This window comes from Haemaphysalis longicornis, unplaced genomic scaffold, assembly GCF_048455015.1.
Source record: "Haemaphysalis longicornis isolate Haplotype H1 unplaced genomic scaffold, Haemaphysalis longicornis Haplotype H1 scaffold_18, whole genome shotgun sequence".
Lineage (NCBI taxonomy): Eukaryota > Metazoa > Arthropoda > Arachnida > Ixodida > Ixodidae > Haemaphysalis > Haemaphysalis longicornis.
This window is the reverse complement of record NW_027526282.1, coordinates 5,561,463-5,580,497: the sequence shown is the minus strand read 5'-3', so window position 1 is coordinate 5,580,497 and position 19,035 is coordinate 5,561,463. Positions and strand designations below refer to the sequence as shown.

The window sequence follows — 19,035 nt, the reverse complement described above, 5'->3', positions numbered from 1 at the left end:
ATAGCACGCCGTCCGTCACATGTTGCTTGCTTGCGTGGTAGACGGGTAGAATCAGCGGAAATGGCAATCGCAATGAATAGGCATTTTATCAAAGCAGGGGCTCACAGCGCGGGGATCGTTGAAGAAAAAAGTGCCACTGTATTGGAAACGTCACAACTTCCAAACTCTACCTTGTAAGTCCCACAAACGCGGCGAAATGCGAACTTATATTCGGATACTAAACAAAATCCAATCTGGCGTAAATGGCATTGCACCGCTTCCAGTTAAACACATGTGCATCGACCCTGAAATTAGTAAAGTTCAGATTTTATTATTAATTTGACTATGGGCCTCGTGCACTGCAGTTTCAAATAAACATGTGGCGCCACCTGGGAGCGGCGGCGGAATTTTTTCCGAAGAACAAAATAAACATATACAGCAGTTGGCTACGCCGCTTAATTTAAACAACAACCGTAAAATAAGTATACAACAATTACCACGTTTTATTTAAATTCACAGTTGTTATAATAATAGAAATATTACGCTGACGAGTTGTGCGGGAATACAAGCCGAAATAATTTAGAAAGCGCCTCTTCTCCAATAAAAGCAGACGACAGTACACCGGTCAGCTGCCTGCGACGCCGACGTTCACGAAGCACATAGTAGCTGAAAAGAAATAAAAAGAACAGATCCATAAATGCATTTCCGTATGTGCACGCTACTTGGCGTAAGACCGCTGCAAAAAAAAAAAAAATGCCGTGTATCCAGTGCATATTTTTGTAGCGCCTCAAATAGCCTTTGGTGTGCACGCATCTGTGCACGCGCATAAGAAAATACATGGAACAACCCACGGATATGCATGCTTGGATTGCAGGTAGTCATACCAGCAAAATATGAAGCTCTAAAATGAAAACAGAAACGTAAATATTCACGCTACACTGCGACAAAACCGTAAACAGATGGACACACACCAGCCACAATTCGGAGACTCGCATCTACACTTTCATTGAAAGGACTCAAATATCTCAAACATGTACAACTTGTAGTTTGCGTTTGAAAAGCGAGTTCAAGTGGGGCTTGTTGCGCAAAATATTTTTGCTGACAAAGATAACTTGCACCAGCACAACTATTCACGCTGGCATGTAGTCATGCCAGCGTAGTCACACAATCATCACGTACAGTACAACTCTGTCAGCTTTGAAACAATCTCCACTATTCAAAATGGTCTTATTTTATCAAGGGCACTCTGAATGCGAGAGGAATCATTCGTGCACAATTAAAGCTACTGTTGTTCGATCTACCATTTCTGTGCCCGTGTCTATGTCGAGCGATAAACAAGGTAAATAAACATTCAGAGGCTTTCATGAAAGCCTCGTCTCGCGCATCTAGTACGTCCAAAAGTATTCGCATATTATGTACGCATTTATAAACCTATGAAAGCACTTCAAAAAGTATTGCGATATTTTCATAAGCCCATCCAACGAACTCATCGTAGTTTCAGCAGTTTGAGGTAGAGTTTACTCAAGCAGTTGGCATTTTCAAATACCTGCCTCTACAAACCTGAATCTTCGGGCTCTTGAAGCCGCTTATCCATGGTGTCGCAATATACACACAAACCTTTCGCCGCTATTTCGCACACACAACACATCAAATCACTTCCTGACGTGTATACAAGGCACAGTGGAGTGTATACATGGGAGAAATTCGCTTCTGCAAGCACCATGAAGTCGCGTAGTCGGTCTTCTCCTCACAATAAGCTGTCCGCCAACTGCTTGGTTATGCCAGCAGTTCTAACCCAGCCGTTCTGACCTAATCTCAATAAATGAAATCCACCAAAGCGACCACAGCAACCAAGGCGTTCGTTACTGGCGTCGTTGGGACGTTATGCCGTTATTTCATGCTCTTCGGGGGCCGGGGGCCCCACAAAAAAATTTCCACTGGTGAAGCGATCACACCCTCCCTCACACATACATTATCGGTTCCGGGAGGCGACGCACACACAGACGCACACTCCTGCACTCCTCTCGTTCTCTTGGTAACATCGCGGGCTTCCGTCTTTTTATTTTTATCTTTTATTTGGGCGGCGCTGCTAGTGTTCAGTGGAAGCCGTTGCGAAATGACAGCGTGACCGCGCGCTGCGCGGAGACAATCCCGCGCTTGTTTAGAACTGTTTTTTGTGTGATGCATCGCTTTCCTGTCGCCTTTGCGAACCATATTCTATTTAATAAAGTACCGTTTGGCTGTTTGTATCGCATGGCAACGGAATAGCGGTCATTTCTTCTTTCTCTTCTAATAATCGTACTGCGCGGAGTACTATCCTCCGGACGTCGTTTGCTCACGGACTTCAGAAATTATGCCTCCGTTGCCCGCAAGATGGCGCTGAACACAGCACATCAGTGGCGCCACCATACAAGCGCACGAGGCCCATATCGGCTGGAGGGAAAACTAAAATTAGCTTAAGTAGGCCTATTCACAAAGGTGGCGGCTGTGACCAGTTGTCCAATTACAGGCCAATGTGTGTTAACTGCGTTTTCAAAAAAATTTTATGATGTAATACATAGGAGACTAACAAACGTTTTCAACACACACAAGGTAATACTTAAAAAAAACAAGTCAACACACGAAGCTCTAATTAGTATTAAGAACAGGATAATAAAAAATATAGACAGAAAAAAATTTACACTCGGGTTATCCTTGAACCTACAAAAAGCGTTTCACTCTATCAATCATGAACTATCGCTGGGAAAGCTACGAATATTAGGAATACGCGGAGTAGCGGCTGACGTAATAAAAGCTGTTTAAGTAATAGGTGGCAATTTGTTGAATTTAATGGTTTCATTTGAGTTATTGGAAATAGAACAGGGTTTTCCAAAAATACCAAAGCTTGGACCGTAGTTATTTTTAATATATGTGAATCATATTCAAAACATACCATGTACATCCCAGATAGCAATGTATGCTGACGGCTCGAACATGTTTTTCTCCAGTATGAGTGTAAGCGAACCCAGTATGAAGTAAACAGATATTTAGAAATGTTGTCAAATCAGTTGCACGGAAATAACATACACCTAAGCGCATCGAAGTCAACCCATATCACTTTTTGACAAACAAATAAGAAGATAGATCAAGGCATCCATATTGAATTTTGGAACAATATTATCAGCCAAGTCAAAGAACACAGGTTCTTGGGGATATGGTTTCATGAAGAATTACCTTGGCATCCTCATATTGAACACTTAGGCAACGAAATTAAAAAGAATATTGCCATCCTCTACAAATTGAGTGGTTTAATACAGCTTTGGCTAAAAAAAACAGCGTTGTATCACCTGTCTGTTCTGGGCTTTGCGAAAAATAAAAAGAAATACAAATAAAATAAATTACAAAAAGAAAACAATAAATACGGCTAATCGTCTTACAAAAACAGTTCTCCGTTTAATCGGCCAATTTTGTGGACAAACGGCCGACTTGAGAACGGGTTCACTATTTCTTCAGTACAGTATGAGTAAGGCCATGGAGGAAAATACCGCCCTAGGGGCAGGACTTACCGCCCTTGAAACGAAGTACTAGAAGGAATCCCAAAGCAGAAGCAGTCTGCCGATACCGCCTTCTCGTTAAAGAGTGCTTAGTAGTAGTAAGTGATTTAATCAGAAATAAGAAGCGGAAAGCTCGACCAAGGATATTATTGTGCCCATATAAGGGTACACCTTCATTCAACTTGGTGAGGCGGGAGGGGGTAAAGACGGGAAAACAGTGGTTGTTAGAGAAAGGAAAGAAAAGAATTGAAAGTAGTTAGAAGAGAGAAGAGAGAGCGAGAGATAGAGAGAAAGAAAGAAAAGTAGTTGCTCCGGAACGCCCGCACTCTGGTCAGGTCAGGGCCCCTCGGGAAGAGCAACGCCTCGAGGCTGGTGGTTGGTAGGCCCAGGCATCAGTATGCCGCTTCCATGAGAGACCTTGCTGCGGCATGATGCGGGGAGAGGCGGAGGACGTGGTTGATGGTTTTGGGCTCCGAGCAGTTTCTGCAGCAGGAGAGTCTGTGCGCTCCTTATGGTGGAGTATGGCGGCGGTGTTCGAGCAGTTAAGACGGAGCCTCAGGAGGAGGGCCCGTTCTCGGCGTTCTATGCAGTGTGGAAGTGGCTGCGGCGGGTTCCCGAAGGCAAATCAGTCGTCAGGGTGGTCGGGTAGAATGGTGGGGGTGAGAACAGCCCGTGTTCCATCGAGAGCGCTGATGGCTGTGCTTGTCGGGGTGGAAGGGTCAGGGGCTACCTTGACCAGGATGTCTGCCTCCTCGTTGCCCTCGATGCCGCAGTTGGAGGGCAGCCAGTGAAGTGTGATCTCGCAGCAGCGAAGTGACGGCGTGAGGTTGGCCACCAGGAAGCGCTCGACGTGACCACTGCGGCTCATCGGCATTTCTACTTCCATCACCTGAAGTAGGGTTGGCCTCGAGTCCATTCGGATGACTGCGGCTCGTTCCAGGCGGTCTCGCTCCAGGAGCAAGTCTGCAGCCAGGTGGAGCCCAGCCAGTTCGGCAGTGGTTGACGCTCCGGGGAAAGGAAGGCGGCATGGGGAGAGGAAAGGAGAAAAGGGAGCGGCTTCCCTTTCACGTTTTAGTAGAGATCAGACGCGACAGACAGCTGCCGTCAGAGCGACGCTTCGAAGCAACGCCGGTGGCCCTCTTTCCTCGCTACATCATGCATTTCCACGCTGTGTATACCCCAGAATGCAAACGTAGAGAGCGACGTGGCGCCATCCATTTACGCTATTTCTACTTACACATAAACACGCGCGTGCGCCATCCAGGCGGATGGGAACCGTCATTTCGTGTGTTACATTTCTTATAAGCTGGGGCAAGTTACATTTTGTTAACAGCGGAGCTGCTTAGCAAATCGTAATTTCTCGTGTCCGCTGTCATAAATACTGTGAGGCACAGGCCAGGAGTCGTCGGGCACCGGTTTATTAAACTAATCCCGCAGAGAGCGACAGGCTAGCGAGCTCAGGTCGAGCGCAGAGATTCCAGAACATCCCGATGATGATAGCGTGGACGACGATATGCGCGGCGAGCGAGGCTGGTGGCACATAGCATCTGGCACATAGCCACTGAGGAGAATGTCCACATACGGCTGCTAATGTCTGCCTTAGTCATAGCTTACAACATTTCCCTCGGGGCTGAAGCGGCCGACTCGGGCGCCTAAGGCGGATTCCAGGAGTTGAAAGGCTTCATCCGGGAAACGTGTACAACTTCAGTGCCGCGACAACGGTGGTCGGTGACAGTAGAGGTGGGCGTAATGCGGTAATTTACCGGTGAAGTCTGTTCCTGGATAGTGTAAGGGCCTACGAAGCGGGGAAGGAACTTCTCGCACAGTCTTGGGGTCCGGAGCGGAGTGGAAAGTAAGACCTGATCGCCGGCTCGAAACGAGACGACGCGGTGCGAAGCGTCGTAGTTTGACTTGCGATCTTCCTGTGAGGCTGTCGTCCTGAGACGAGCGATATTGCGGCTGTAAGACAGGCGAGAAATAAAGTCATCGATACTGTTGGCTGCAGAGGCCACAGGTCCAGTCAAGAAAGAATTATCGAGAACAGTTGAAGGTGGGCGCCCATGCACAAGGAAAAATGGCGAAAATCCCGTGGTTCGTTGAACCGCTGTATTATAGGCGTAGGTGACGAAGGGGAGAATGACGTCCCAGTTTTTATGGTCGGGCTGAATGTAACAGGAATTCATATCCGAGAGCGTGCGATGAAAACGTTCGGTCAAACCATTAGTTTGAGGGTGGTAGCTGGACGTGGTTCTATGTACAGTTTTGGTGGCGCGAAGAACTTCTGCAAGCACGGCCGAAAGAAATACCCGGCCTCGGTCACTAAGAAGCACTCTGGGCGGTCCATGTCGCAGAAATATCGTCTTCAAAAAGAATTCAGCCACCTCTAAAGCGCAGCCCGTGCGAATAGGAGCTGTTTCTGCGTATCGTGTCAAGTGGTCCACTGCGGTAATGACCCACCGATGTCCAGCCGAAGTGACGGGAAGAGGACCGTAGAGATCGATGACAACGACTTCGAAAGGAGAGGAGGGGCACGGCAAGGGTTGCAGTTTGCCTGCAGGTCCCGAAGTTGGACGTTTGTGGAGCTGACACAATACGCACGATGCAACGTGTTTGGCAACAGAGGTGGATGGGCCGGGCCAGAAGAAGCGGCTCTTGATACGGTCATACGTTTTGTGGAAGGCAAGGTGGCCCGCGGTAGCGTCGTCGTGAAATGTCTCTAAAATTTTGCGTTGGAGGGCACGGGGAATGATGGGCACCCATCTGTCGCCTGTTGGGTGGTAGTTGTACCGGTAAAGGGTTCCATTACTGAGTCGAAATTGGCGGAGCTGGCGGCGTGAACGACTATTGCGTGGTTGAGCGGAACCGTCTAACAGGTCAATGAGGTTGCGACAGTAAGTGTCGGACCTTTGCTGAGAGGCCAATTCAGAAAGTGGTTCCGTGCAAGTGTCCACAGCGGCGATCCGTAAGGGTGTCGTTGATTCAGAAAGCGCTTGAATGTCATCGTGGGCGGGGGATAACGGGCAGCGTGACAGAGCGTCTGCATCCCCGTGCTTTTTGCCAGTGTTGTAGACGACGGTGAAGCTGTACTCTTGTAAGCGGAGTACCCAACGGCCTAGCCGCCCGGTCAAGTTCTTTAGGGAAGATATCCAACAAAGGGCGTGATAGTCCGTGACCACAGTGAAGTGACGCCCGTACAGATATGGACGAAACTTTTGAACTGCCCAAACTACAGCGAGGCACTCCTGCTCTGTTATTGTGTAATTTTTCTCAGCAGGTGTCAATGTCCGGCTGGCGTAGGCAATTACCTGCTCAACAGAAGATGTCCTGCGCTGTAACAGAACAGCCCCAATGCCGAGTCCGCTGGCGTCGGTGTGTAGTATAGTGGGCGCTGTTTCATCAAAATGGCCGAGTACGGGATCAGAGATTAGGGCACACTTCAGTTTCTGAAAGGCAGCTTCGCAGTCGTCGGACCATAGAAACGGTGTCAGAAGACAGCAGTTTATGTAGAGGGGAAGCGATTGAAGCAAAGTTTCGAATGAAGCGGCGGAAGTAGGAGGCCAATCCTAAGAAGCTGCGAAGTTCTTTTTGATGGTTTGGGCGAGAAAAATTTAGTACGGCATTGATTTTGTCAGGGTCGGGCCGGATTCCCTCTTTGCTCACCAGGTGACCTAATACCTTGATTGACTTGCTTGCAAAGTGGCATTTCTTTGTGTTAAGGGTCAGGCCGGCGTTTGAAAGGCAAGTTAACACTTCGTTAAGCCGACGGAGATGTTCGGGAAAAGTACAAGAAAATACGACTATGTCGTCAAGGTAACATAGGCACGTCTTCCACTTTAAGCCGCGTAAAACCGTATCGATCATGCGTTCAAATGTGGCCGGAGCGTTACACAACCCGAACGGCATTACGTTAAATTCGGAAAGACCGTAGGGCGTGCTGAAAGCTGTTTTTTCTTTGTCTTGCTCGTGCATGGGAATTTGCCAGTATCCCGATCTCAAATCCAGACTGGAGAAGTATTCGACCCCTTGCAAGGCGTCCAAAGCATCAATTCTAGGCATCGGATAGACATCTTTCCGAGTTATGTTGTTAAGCGCCCGGTAATCCACACAAAATCGTACAGATCCGTCCTTCTTCTGGACTAGAACAACGGGCGATGACCAGGAGCTGGTTGAATGGCGAACTATGTTTTTCTTCAGCATGTCGTCGACATGTTCCTGAATTATTTGACGCTCCTTCAGTGAGACGCGATACGGGCGACGTCGAATGATACACGAGCCATCTGTGTCGATTCGGTGGGTGGCTGCGGAGGTCTGCCGTAAGATGGTAGAAGAAGAATCAAATAAAATTTCGTGTTTCCCCAGAAGGGCCAATAGCATTTCCTGTTGCTCTGGGTCAAGATCCGAACTTATTGTTGCACTAATGGGAAAGGATGAAGGCTTAGTGCTCACCGAATGATCGTCCGACGTGACAGATCCCAATGAGACGACATTCACTGCATCGTCGCGCGGAGCACAAGCAACGGTGGTCCCTCGGGGCAAGAAAACCGCTTCGGCTGTAGTATTCGCTGCGGCCAGAAGAGCAGTTCCCGCAGAAAAACGGACGAGGCAGGGGGATATGACTACGCCATGAAGGGGGAGTTTTCCTGTCGGAGCAATGAGTACATCACCGTCGAGAATTTTGTCCGAATTAACCGAGAGTATAGTTTCTTGAGCAGGGGGAAGAGTTAAGTAGCAGGACGCCACCAATCGCAAGTCTGCAGTATCCGAAACACTGGCCAAGTCTGTATCATTGATATGAATCATCGGTTCACCACAAGAAATCACAGCAGACGCCGATTTAAGAAAATCCCAGCCTAATATCATTTGGTGAACGCATGATGCCAGTACTGCGAACTGAATGTGGTGTCGAATGCCGTCGATAAAAACACGAGCTGTACATAGTCCAGATGGTTGAATAGCAGCGTAGTTCGCACCTCGTAGAGCCGGTCCAGAATATGGAGTTTTTACTTTTCGCAGTAGAGAACATAAACTTTCGTTAATTATCGAAATGCTCGCCCCAGTGTCCACAAGAGCTTCAACACTAATTCCTTCAACTAAAACTGATAACGTGTTCGATGGTCGATGAGGAGGACTTCCAGAATTCCGAAGTGACGCAGTTTCGCCCCCAGAAACTGCCGCCTTTAGTTTTCCGTGTTCTGGGAGGCAGGACGAAGCGGCGAGGTAGAGCGGCGGCGGAAGGGCGTTGGGGAAGATCGTCTCGGCGGGCGGGAGCTGCGGTGCTGATCCTGGTAGTCTGCGGGTGACGGCGAACGTTGTGCGTACGGGAACCTTTGAGAATAATAGTCGTAAGACGGTTGACTCCTGCTTTGTGGAACGGGGGAGTACGCGAGCCTTTCATCTTGTTGGCGTCTTCGGCAGAAACGAGAGATATGCCCCCGGATGCCACAATAGAAACAGGTTGGGCGGGACGGACGCCAAGCAGGGTAGCCATACGCGAACTGAGGAGGACCTGGCAGAAACTGAACGGGACCAGCAGGTGGCACTGGGTGAGGATGCACATGGTCAGACCGGGTGAGCAAAGGCGGTCGAGAGACAGGGGTAGACACAGGTGCCAAAGGCGAACATACCGAGTCGGAGAGAGGTGTCGAAATCGTGGAATTGGAAGCGTAAGGAAGCGAAGCCAATGCGGCTTGAGTTGAGCCGGGATGAATATCTGTTGCTGATGGGGAGGACGGCATAAGGTAGGCCAACTCTTGTTTGATCATCTCGCGCAGATCCGGAGGAGATGTCTCGCGTCGTGATTCTGAAAAACCGAGCGGTGTCTGCACTCCCAGTTCCTCGCGGATAATTGATCTTATTATGGAGCGCAAGTCCGCTTCGTCCATGGAAGCGCGGGAGTCCCACTGTGTTGGCTGCACACGGAGGGACTGCAGGTCGTCGAGGGGCTGACACATCGTTACGACCTGGTTAACGCTAGTGGGGTTCTGTGCGACCAGCGCGTTGAATGCGAAGGGAAAAATCCCTTTCAGGACATGGCGCACTCGGCTGTCCTCCGTCATATCTTTGTTGGCACGGTGGCATAATGCGAGAACGTCCTCAATGTAGGATGTGTACGACTCACCAGGTCTTTGTATGCCCTCGTCCAATTTCTTTTTGGCGGCTTCCGTACGCGTAGACGACGTTCCGAAGAATAGGCGCAACTCAGAAGTAAATCGCTGCCAGTCAGTGAAGTCTCGCTCGTGGTTGTAGAACCACGTCCTCGCTACTTTTCTGAGGGAAAGGGAGACGTTACGGAGCTTGAAGGCATCGTCCCACTGATTGAAGGAGCTGATTCGGTTGTATTCATCCAGCCAATCCTCGACATCATCGCCGGGAAGCCCAGTGAAGGAGGGAGGGTCCCACTCGCGGCTGGTTACGAAGCACGGTGGAACGGCTGAACCCGCCGCGCTGGCTGGTTCAGATGTCATCGGAATGGCCTCTTGTGGTAAGGGACGACCTGAACGGAGCTCCAGGGGTAAGTCGGGGGTCGAGGTACGAAGGATCAGACCGCTTTACCTCCACCACTTGTGAGGCACAGGCCAGGAGTCGTCGGGCACCAGATCCCGCAGAGAGCGACAGGCTAGCGAGCTCAGGTCGAGCGCAGAGATTCCAGAACATCCCGATGATGATAGCGTGGACGACGATATGCGCGGCGAGCGAGGCTGGTTGCACATAGCATCTGGCACATAGCCACTGAGGAGAATGTCCACATACGGCTGCTAATGTCTGCCTTAGTCATAGCTTACAATACCAAAAAATACCGAGCGCGCGCATGTAAGTGCAGGCCTCGCGGCAGTTCAGAAAGCCAAAAAAAGGCCTAGCATTCATTCATGCGTCCTTCGCGCTGACTTCCCTGCGTCGCCGGTGCATGTTTGTCAAGCCAAGCAGACTCACTTAGGGAAGGTAGCCAGGATTGGCAAAAAAAGAAACTCCAGCGCTCGCCGTAATCGTGGCACTTGCTCGGAACCAGAGAAACACGTCATAGCGTATGCCCAGGTAAAGTTATGTCCAATGATTAGCACCTCAAAAAAAAAAAGAATAAAAGAAGCTCAGAGTTACAGCAACAGTGATGATGTATAGGTCGTTGCGGACGCGAAGAAGCGAATCGGCTGCAATCGTGGACATAAATCTTCGTGAAGGTCGTGAAGGTTGGTTGCAGCTTCGCTACCTTGAGGTCTTACGTGTTAGTGTGAGCTTCCTTCATTTTTTATTCGGAGACACTGAGTGTAAAAGCAAGTGCTGAGCACTTTTCTTGGGGGGGGGGGGGCGGAGTGGGGTGAGATAAACAGCCTAGTCAGGGCATTTTATCGATTGTCGGTTCTGTAAATTTGATTTAAAAAACAGTAATCGGTAGCTTTGTATTACTTGAATACAGGAGTTCATTCTAGGGAGAACGTTTGGTTCATTTTGGCCCTCATGTCATCCCAATGGTAAATCCCGCCTTCCTAAAACAAAGATTACGCCTTTTGAAATTAAACACTGTTTTTCTTCTATGTAAAAATGCCGATGAAGGGAAGCTCTGAAGTTGGCATATTGGTGCATCTTGTTACTCTTGTAACTCCGAACCGATTTTAAGAAATGTCACGTTTCGTTAGGTGAAAATTCACACGTTCTTGCGAAAAATAATCTTCAAAGATTTTTGCAATTAGCGTTTAAAATGTTTGTAACGGTAAAATGGAACTTCATTTCATCTGCAATTATTTATCGTGAGCGCTTTCATTTGCGGCGGGAACAACGGAATCACCATCGTACCACAAACGTTTCTGCATTAGAGCGACAATGCATTCCTGGCGGGTAAAATATCTTCTGAAGCCGGAATGTCCTTTTGCTGTCTACATTTTATTTGCTCCAAAAACGTACCCACATTGATGCTGTATTCGTTACTTAAGCGTTTTTCTTTCGAGAGACTGAGATATACAAATTAAATGCGTGGTGTTACTGTGCTGCACACGTTGAAAGCAATGTCTTAGTTAGAAATAGTGGTAATGAAGAGAGTGGATTCTATGTCTCCTAAAAAGACCACATAAAATCGTTTCTCGTTCGCTTGGTAAGAAACTAAAAAAATGAAGGATGCTTACACTAACGCATAAGACTTGGAGGTAGCGAAGCTGTGCGCAACCTTTACGACCGTCACCAAGGTTTAGGTCCCCAATTGCAGCCGGTTTGCTTCTTCTTCGGGGATGCGGTGAACTTTCCCCCATTGCGTACTTCCCTCCATCACTTTGGAGGGGCGTAGGGGCGTACGCAATGACATCTCTTTTTCGTTTCGAGCAAGTGTTGCCACGATTAGGGCAAACATTTGTGGGGACCAGGGTTCTTATGGCGACCTAGCTCGACCCTCGAGACTCGTCCGCAAGGCTACCTCCACTGAATGCTGCCACGAACCGCCAATTTGGTGTAGCGGCAGCGAGCAGCAAGGAACGCACAAGACACGGCAATCGCCAACCCCGACGTTTATTGCACTGCAATAAGGAATGTCGGGCGCGTCGCTCTACCACCGCCAAGACCACCTCGGTCAGTACGGCAGAAACAGGCGCGAGGGTGGATAAAGGACTGCCAAAGAGGAGCAACATGTACCTATGGCCGCTGCCGATGATGGCTGGTATCCAAAAAGGCCTTCCTCCGTCGTCGGATCCGGGCGGGCTCCGAACCAGCCCGGCCGGAGCTTCCGTGCAAAACCGGTCCCGTCAGCGAGTCGGGAGCGCCCCCCGCCGTCATCTTCCCGCAGCTGGGAAACGCGCGGCCGCACGGAGAGAGAGGAACCTTCCCCCTCTGGCCTCGGCGGCGAGCCGAGAGAGATAGGGAAGATGGCGGACCTCCGTAATTCCCACATCCCTCCTCCTTTAGACCGAAGCCCCTCGACATCGAGAGACCCCGGCCAACGATGATCTCACCGTTTGTTTCGCTGCCTGGCGCACTTTTCGAGCAGGTCAAAGAAAGCCCAATTCAGACCATGAGCAACTGCGCCACAGTCCACGTTGCACCGCACTGCCACCACGTAATTCGCCGCAATCCGCCGGTGACTCGAGTTCGTCAGTCTGCACAAAAGGCTGGCGGCGGGCACTGTCCGCCGGCCGGAGGTCCGCAGGCTCCGCCGGTGAAGTAGGCAGGGCCGATTGAGGACAGGGCCCAGGCTTACTGACTGACTGACTGACTGAAAAACATTTATTTACAGAAGTTTTTACAGAGAGGGGGGGGGGGGTGGTCCTTAAGGGGCCGCCCCGTACAAACACTACCTGGGCGCCCCCTTACAAAAGCCCAATGGCGTCGGCCGCGGCCCGGGCCTGCCCGACCAGGGCCCGTTGGTCCATGAGGTCAGAGCAGCCCAGCAGGGCTGCCTCCCAGTCCTCCCGGAAAGGGGTAGGTAGAGGGGTAGGTTTGGGGATTTTTGGCACGCCCGCACTACGTAGAACATATCAGAGGAATCTTCCTCACAGTGCGGGCACTTCCCCGTGCAAGCCGGGTTGAAGTGTTTTAAGAATGCCGAGCACAAGTATAAAGACGAAGGAGGATGCGCTCCTCCGCCTTCGTGAGGCCCATACAGGGCTTGGGATAGACGGAATGGCCGGATGGATAAAACTGTGCGATCTACTTAAAGGTGTAAGCGGGATTGGGTTCTTGGTCCGGATCGATAGCGGATGAGGGTGATGCCCAGAGAATGAGCGCGCGTGCCCGTGTAAGCCGGAGCCCAGATAATCGTTCGATTCGCGGGGGCACCCAGGTAGTTACTGTTTCGCAGAATTTTGCAAGCAAAGTATGGAATGCACCCCTGTTCAATATTGCGGCAGGCACCCCTTGAGTCGCCGATAATGACCCGCGAGTCGCCATCTCCCGCGGCTAGCACGATGGCAATCTCCTCCACGTGTGTAATGTTGTGTGCACGGAAAGTGAGTCCGTTCACTTCGGTGTTTTGGTGGACGACCTCGGCTGTGTACCAACCCCCTTGGTGCCACCACCACCACCACCGTGGTGCGGGCAGGAGGCGTCTACGTAAGAGACTCTGTTTTTATGACGAGCCAATGATTTTGTCCGCATGACGCGCCAGCCACAGCGGTCTTCTCGTGTCATGTTCGCCGGAAGAGGACGGACATGCAGGGCGAATCTCCAGGCTTCAGGAATTTGTTCGCGCTTTTCCGTCTGTATTGAGTGGTGGATGGGTAGTCGGGAAAGGAGGCGGCAACTCGACGGCGTATTAGAGAGTCTAGTGTATTGATCCATCAAGTGCGCCTCACGCAGCTCTTTGAATGTGTTTACCTTTCCCAGGTCTTGAAGACGCTGGCTAGAGGTGTGGACCGGAAGTTGGAGAGCTCGCTTGTAGAGTTTTCGGAGTATGACATCGAGTATATTCTTGTCAAACTTGCGTAGGTGAAGGTATGCAGCTAGGTACAGGACTCGGCTGGTTGCGAATGCATGCGCCAGCCGCAAGACATCTTTGCATGGTATACCCCCACGCTTTCGAAACCCGGTGGATCATCCGGCCCACCTAGTCCCCCACCTTATGCAATTTGGCTAATGTTGGGTCCGCTATGCGATGTTTCCAAATGAAGGGCTCCAGTACTTTGATCTCATCGCGTTCGGGTATGGGTCCGCTGTGAAGAGACAGGTTATTTCGGTGGTGCACTTTGGTGAGGGCCGTATGTGCACGAATTCCGATTTGGACGGGGAGCACCGAAGGTTACAGCGACGAGCGAAGGTTACGGCGGCGATACGTAGCCACTCGTCGATCCTGGTCGCATTCTAGTAAGCAACACTATCGCTACTCACCGCGGGGGTGGACACCCGTGTCCCGGAAGGGAGATCGTCGGCCCGCAGCTTTCTTTTTGGCGCTGCCGTTCGAGAGCCGTTAGGACCGGCTGGACGGCTGAGAGTTCAAGGAATGCAGAAATTTCATGGCAGGCAGGTTTAATCAACTGGTCCTTTGGGGATGGGGGCGGATCTGTCCTGGTCCTCCCAGATGAACTCAGTATTCTTAGCCAAATCTCTCAGGTGCTGAAATGCTTTTTTCAGAGAATGCGAAATAAGCACACGAATGTGCCCTGTCACGTTGAAGTGCAGCGTGGGGAAAAACTTTGGGCTGCGACACATTTGTCCATTGAAAAGTTGTTAATAAAACCGGAGTGTTTATGGTATAGTTTTCTGCCATTAGCCGAGTTGTTTAAGGTGTAACGACGGGCTCTGGTTGAAGAGGCAAAATCGGTAACTGCTGCCTGAAGGCACAACTGCGCTTCGATGAAAGATTCCGCGTGGCTCTCGAACGCGGGTTCACTTGGGCGCACGGAGGCTGCGAGGGGCCCTAGCCGGACTTTTCTCCATTCCGTCTGATTTACGAGGTACACGTTCTGGCCAAGACTGGCTTAGGTTAGAAGGATTCGTTAATGGAGCAGAACGAGCTCCTCAGCTCTTCACAACACAGATGAATGCCATGGATATTACAGGGAAGTGCAATACTTCTGTAGAAATTACTGAGCTATTCTTTTCTGCAGAAGCGGATGACTTGTGAAGCTGCAGGGATAACACCATTCACTAATTATGCGCTATATACCGATTATCAACATTCGACAGCACGCAAGATTTTTTGGAAGTAATTCCCTTATTGTGAGGTTCCCAGATGCCCTTAAAGATTACCCAGCCCCGGCAGATGACGGATGTCACGACTAGACTACTTCTAAAGTGCTGACATCCCCATTACAAAGCTCCGGTTCTCGTTCCTTCTTCGTGCTATGCGTACTGCATCGTGCCAGCCGGCGGTGTACGTGTGATCGGCGGCTGGCAAGGCACGTGTTCATGGCATCACCTTAAAACTTTGGTGTCTCAGGTCTGCCCGTGGTTTCCCGCAGAAGACGTCTTTGAGCTTGAGCGGCATGTACGCGGCTGTGCCGCGTTAATTTTTTGTTTGCTGTCTTTTTATTCCGTTAGCAATCGATATGACACGTGGGCAGAAGTTTTCCCTGTTCGTCCGTGGGCACAGCACGTCAGAAAGACAGAACGAAAGAGTTTGCGCGCACCGGGGTGATGTCTGTGAGCTTCGCTGCGGTGTCGGTCCGCACGAATTTCTGGCGGCTCGGCCGGGGTTGCGAGTTCGAGGTGGTAGCGGCTTGGGCTTCTAGGCATGTTTGGCACGACGGGCGGATTTCTCTCGCAAACGGCGTGAAACAAACGCCCCGTTGCGGGATACTGAAGCGAGAACAGTGCCTGCAGAACACCGACTCGAAATATCCGAAAGCAGTATAGACAACACAAAAAAGGCATTTGTAGGCTCCAAAAATTTCATATAGTCAAAACAGGCACAAAAAGCTCATATAGTCAAAATAGGCACTATAGGCACAATAAACTAGTGCTTAAGATGCTCCCCTTCCCTTAGTTTGCGATTATATGTTAAATAGGCTTGATACGGACTGAATAAAAAAAGGCAATTTGCCTAAATTTCTGGTCTCTAGTTATCACACTGTCCATACGGGCCTCAAGGGCACTCATACGAGCCTCAAGAGTGGCTGGCGCGTCCTTCGCGCCAGTCGCACTCTCCATTGTCTCTACTACGGGGGGCGGAGAAGGGAAGACTGATTGGGTCTGTTTTGCCTCGGCTGCTGCTACTATTTTTTGCAACGTTTCAATTTGTGCCTGCAGGTTGCTCAAAATATTTTGCTCGGCTCTGCGCACCGACGACGGGAGATTAGGGTGGGGGACACGGAGGCTGCCCTGCTCGTACCGCTCACCTGCTTTCCTTTTTTGACGGCGTTGGCCCAGGCCTGGCTCCCACCACTGCAGGACTGCACCATCGGCTGCTTCCCGACTACTCCGTTAGGGGGAGCTTGCTTGTCTGTCTTGACATTGTCCCGGCACGGTCGCTCACCGGGTTCAGCGTGAGGGTGAAGCTGGTGACGTTTCTTGGCCATCCTTCTGGATTTTCTGGCGTTCTGGGCGGCCGTTTGGAAATACGATACTTGGCCGTAGATGCTCGGGAGTTGGTGGCGTGCGCTCCGCAACACACAGAACCCACTGGTACACAATCATGAGGGGCCCGCATTCCCTCCTCCACAAGCTGCACCTGCTGTCCACACAGGCCACACGTATTCGGTTTTGGGTTGGGACAAGCGTCCATCCGATGGCCGACGACACCGCACTAGCCGCAGGCTGGGATCGTGTGGTAGTAAGGTTGGACGGGGACCAACATTGTGTCGTAGTGAGCAAAGCACGGCTTCATCTAGCGAAGGTCCCACGCGCCTTGTTCGATGTTCCAAATTTACGCACATCAATGATACTGCCAGATCTCCAACGAACACTCTCTCGGAGCGTCTCCGTCGTATCTGTGTTGCGGACCACGATGACTCCGTGGCAAACATTGCCGCCATCTTGTCGCAGGTACGCGTGGAGCAGGACCTGCCTGCGCTCGATGGTTACCGCGAAGTCCCCGATATCCTTGTCCCCCGTGTCGGGGTCCGGGGTATGAATGACGATCAGATTTTGCTCTGTTGAGGAAAGAACTGTCAAAGTCTCAGATTGCTCGGGCCTGACGTAAGCTTTGAACGCGGTTCCGTACCAGTTTTCTGAGAAAGCTTCATGCCGCGAGATGCACTCACATGGCTTTACGACTATTACATAGTCGTCGGGATTCGGTTTCGGGAAGGGCTGAGGTTTCCATTTGGTGATAAGCTTGCTTTTGCGTTCAGCGGCACGCGAGGCGGGAGGCTGCGGCTTGTCTACCGGCGTGCCTAACGCCGGGGTGGCGTCCGACACTGCCTTCTTGGCGTTGGCTTGCGAGCGGCATGCTACCGTGTCGTTGAGTTCTTGGCTCTGAAATCCATGTGGAAAAGCAGAATTTGGCGTCTCGGAATTCAGAACCGCGTCCCACGCACACTGGCATGTGGGTCATATTCACGCTTGTTTATTGTAGGGGTTGCCATGTTGCCTCGAAAAGCCGGTGCCACGCAGCCTGCGTCGGCGTCGCCGTATGGCTTAACAGCGTCGCCAATGTGGTACGGCGATACTCGGCCGTAAAGCTGTTAAAAATCGGCCCACCTGGATGATACTGGTATCCACGTGTTGCCTGTGAGTGGCCAAAACGATAGATGTCGGTCTTGACGGGTTAAAGTGAAGTTGCCCGTGGTTTCAGCCGAAAAACGGCAGAGCCCAAGCGCAGCCCCACCGTGGGTCCAGGACCCCCCAGGCTACAGGCTGCTCCCAGGCGGGCACTTCATGCACTGGTTCACCCCGCGCCGACGGTGCGTTTGCTTCCCGCCTAGCTGGCCTCTTGCGCTGCTTACGGGTGAGCCGGGATGACCCCAGACTACTGGACCCGGGCTGGAGGCCGCGTTCGTAGTGCTGCATCCCAGGTGGCTAGCGCCAACGATGGCTTTCGCTAGGCGCACCTCTGGCGGGCGCCTCCGCCAACGTGGAGGAGGGGCGCGACCAGCTGACCGCGGGAGCCGTCCCGCCGCGCAGCTCACTCGGTGTACGGGCGGCGGGGTGCTACTTTGGAGTAAGCAGCTGGGCTCTCGTTGTCCCACGGTGGCGGCTGGCCCGGCTGGCTCGCAGCAGTGCTGGCGTGGTGGCGTCGTGGATGGAGGGTCGTTGGTACCGTGGGCGTGCGGGCTTGCACCCTAAAGAGGCGGTGGCCAACCCGGTCAGCGAACTCGCTGATTGCGGGTGTTGTAGCGGTGTGTCCGGAACCTTCCTTTCGCACCTCCCTCGAGCTCGCGACCTCGCGAGTCCGAAGTGGGATGTCAGCAGTTTCTTCCCTCCGACAGTACTGCTTCGGCTCGCCCACGTTAATGTGGCCGCTGATCCGACTAGAAATGGGCTCTTTCAGCTTGTAGTTCAGCCGCGAGATCTTCTCAGCGACTGCGAATGGTCTGACCCACCTGGGTGCGAGACCGGCCGCGAACCCCGCGCTAGCATCGCTCAGCGCTTGGTTACGTTTCAAGACAGTGTCGCCCACTTGGTACGCCATGTATCGATGAGCTCGGTCGTAGGCCGCCTTTTGGTCGACCCTGGCCTTATCGCGGCTGCGGGTCGTCTCCTTGATGGCTTCCGCCAAATGCTCGCGCAAGCGCCGTACGTAAACGGCATATGATGCTTTCGGGGGATCTGCGTTCGACCTCCTGGCCAGTACCATGTCCGTCGGAGTGTTGAGCTCTCTGCCGAACAACAGGACCGCAGGCGTGAAGCCCGTGCACCGATTCAATCGCAACGTAAAGCAGTGGCTTTACGTTTCGATTTCGCCGCTCCGTCACGTTAGACTGGGGGTGATAGCACGATATTGTTTGCTGCCTGACACCCATGGCCGCACACGCTTCACGAAACAACCTTGATGTGAAATACGTGGCGTTGTCGGCAATCAGCCGCTCCGGAAACCTGTAGTGACAGCTTTTGCAGGACCTACTGTGCTGTCGCGGCGCGCAGCGGATAGAGTTCCGCGATACCACTGAAGTTGCATGCCACCATAAGTACAAACTTGTACCCTGTTTTGCTGCGCGGCAGCGGGCCCATC

At 51.6% G+C, this 19,035-nt stretch overlaps 1 pseudogene; it reads right to left on the bottom strand.

The window, feature by feature from the left end:
- Window positions 1-4,137: 4,137 nt before the first annotated feature.
- Window positions 4,138-17,449, bottom strand: LOC144166633 (uncharacterized; annotated as a pseudogene).
- Window positions 17,450-19,035: the final 1,586 nt, after the last annotated feature.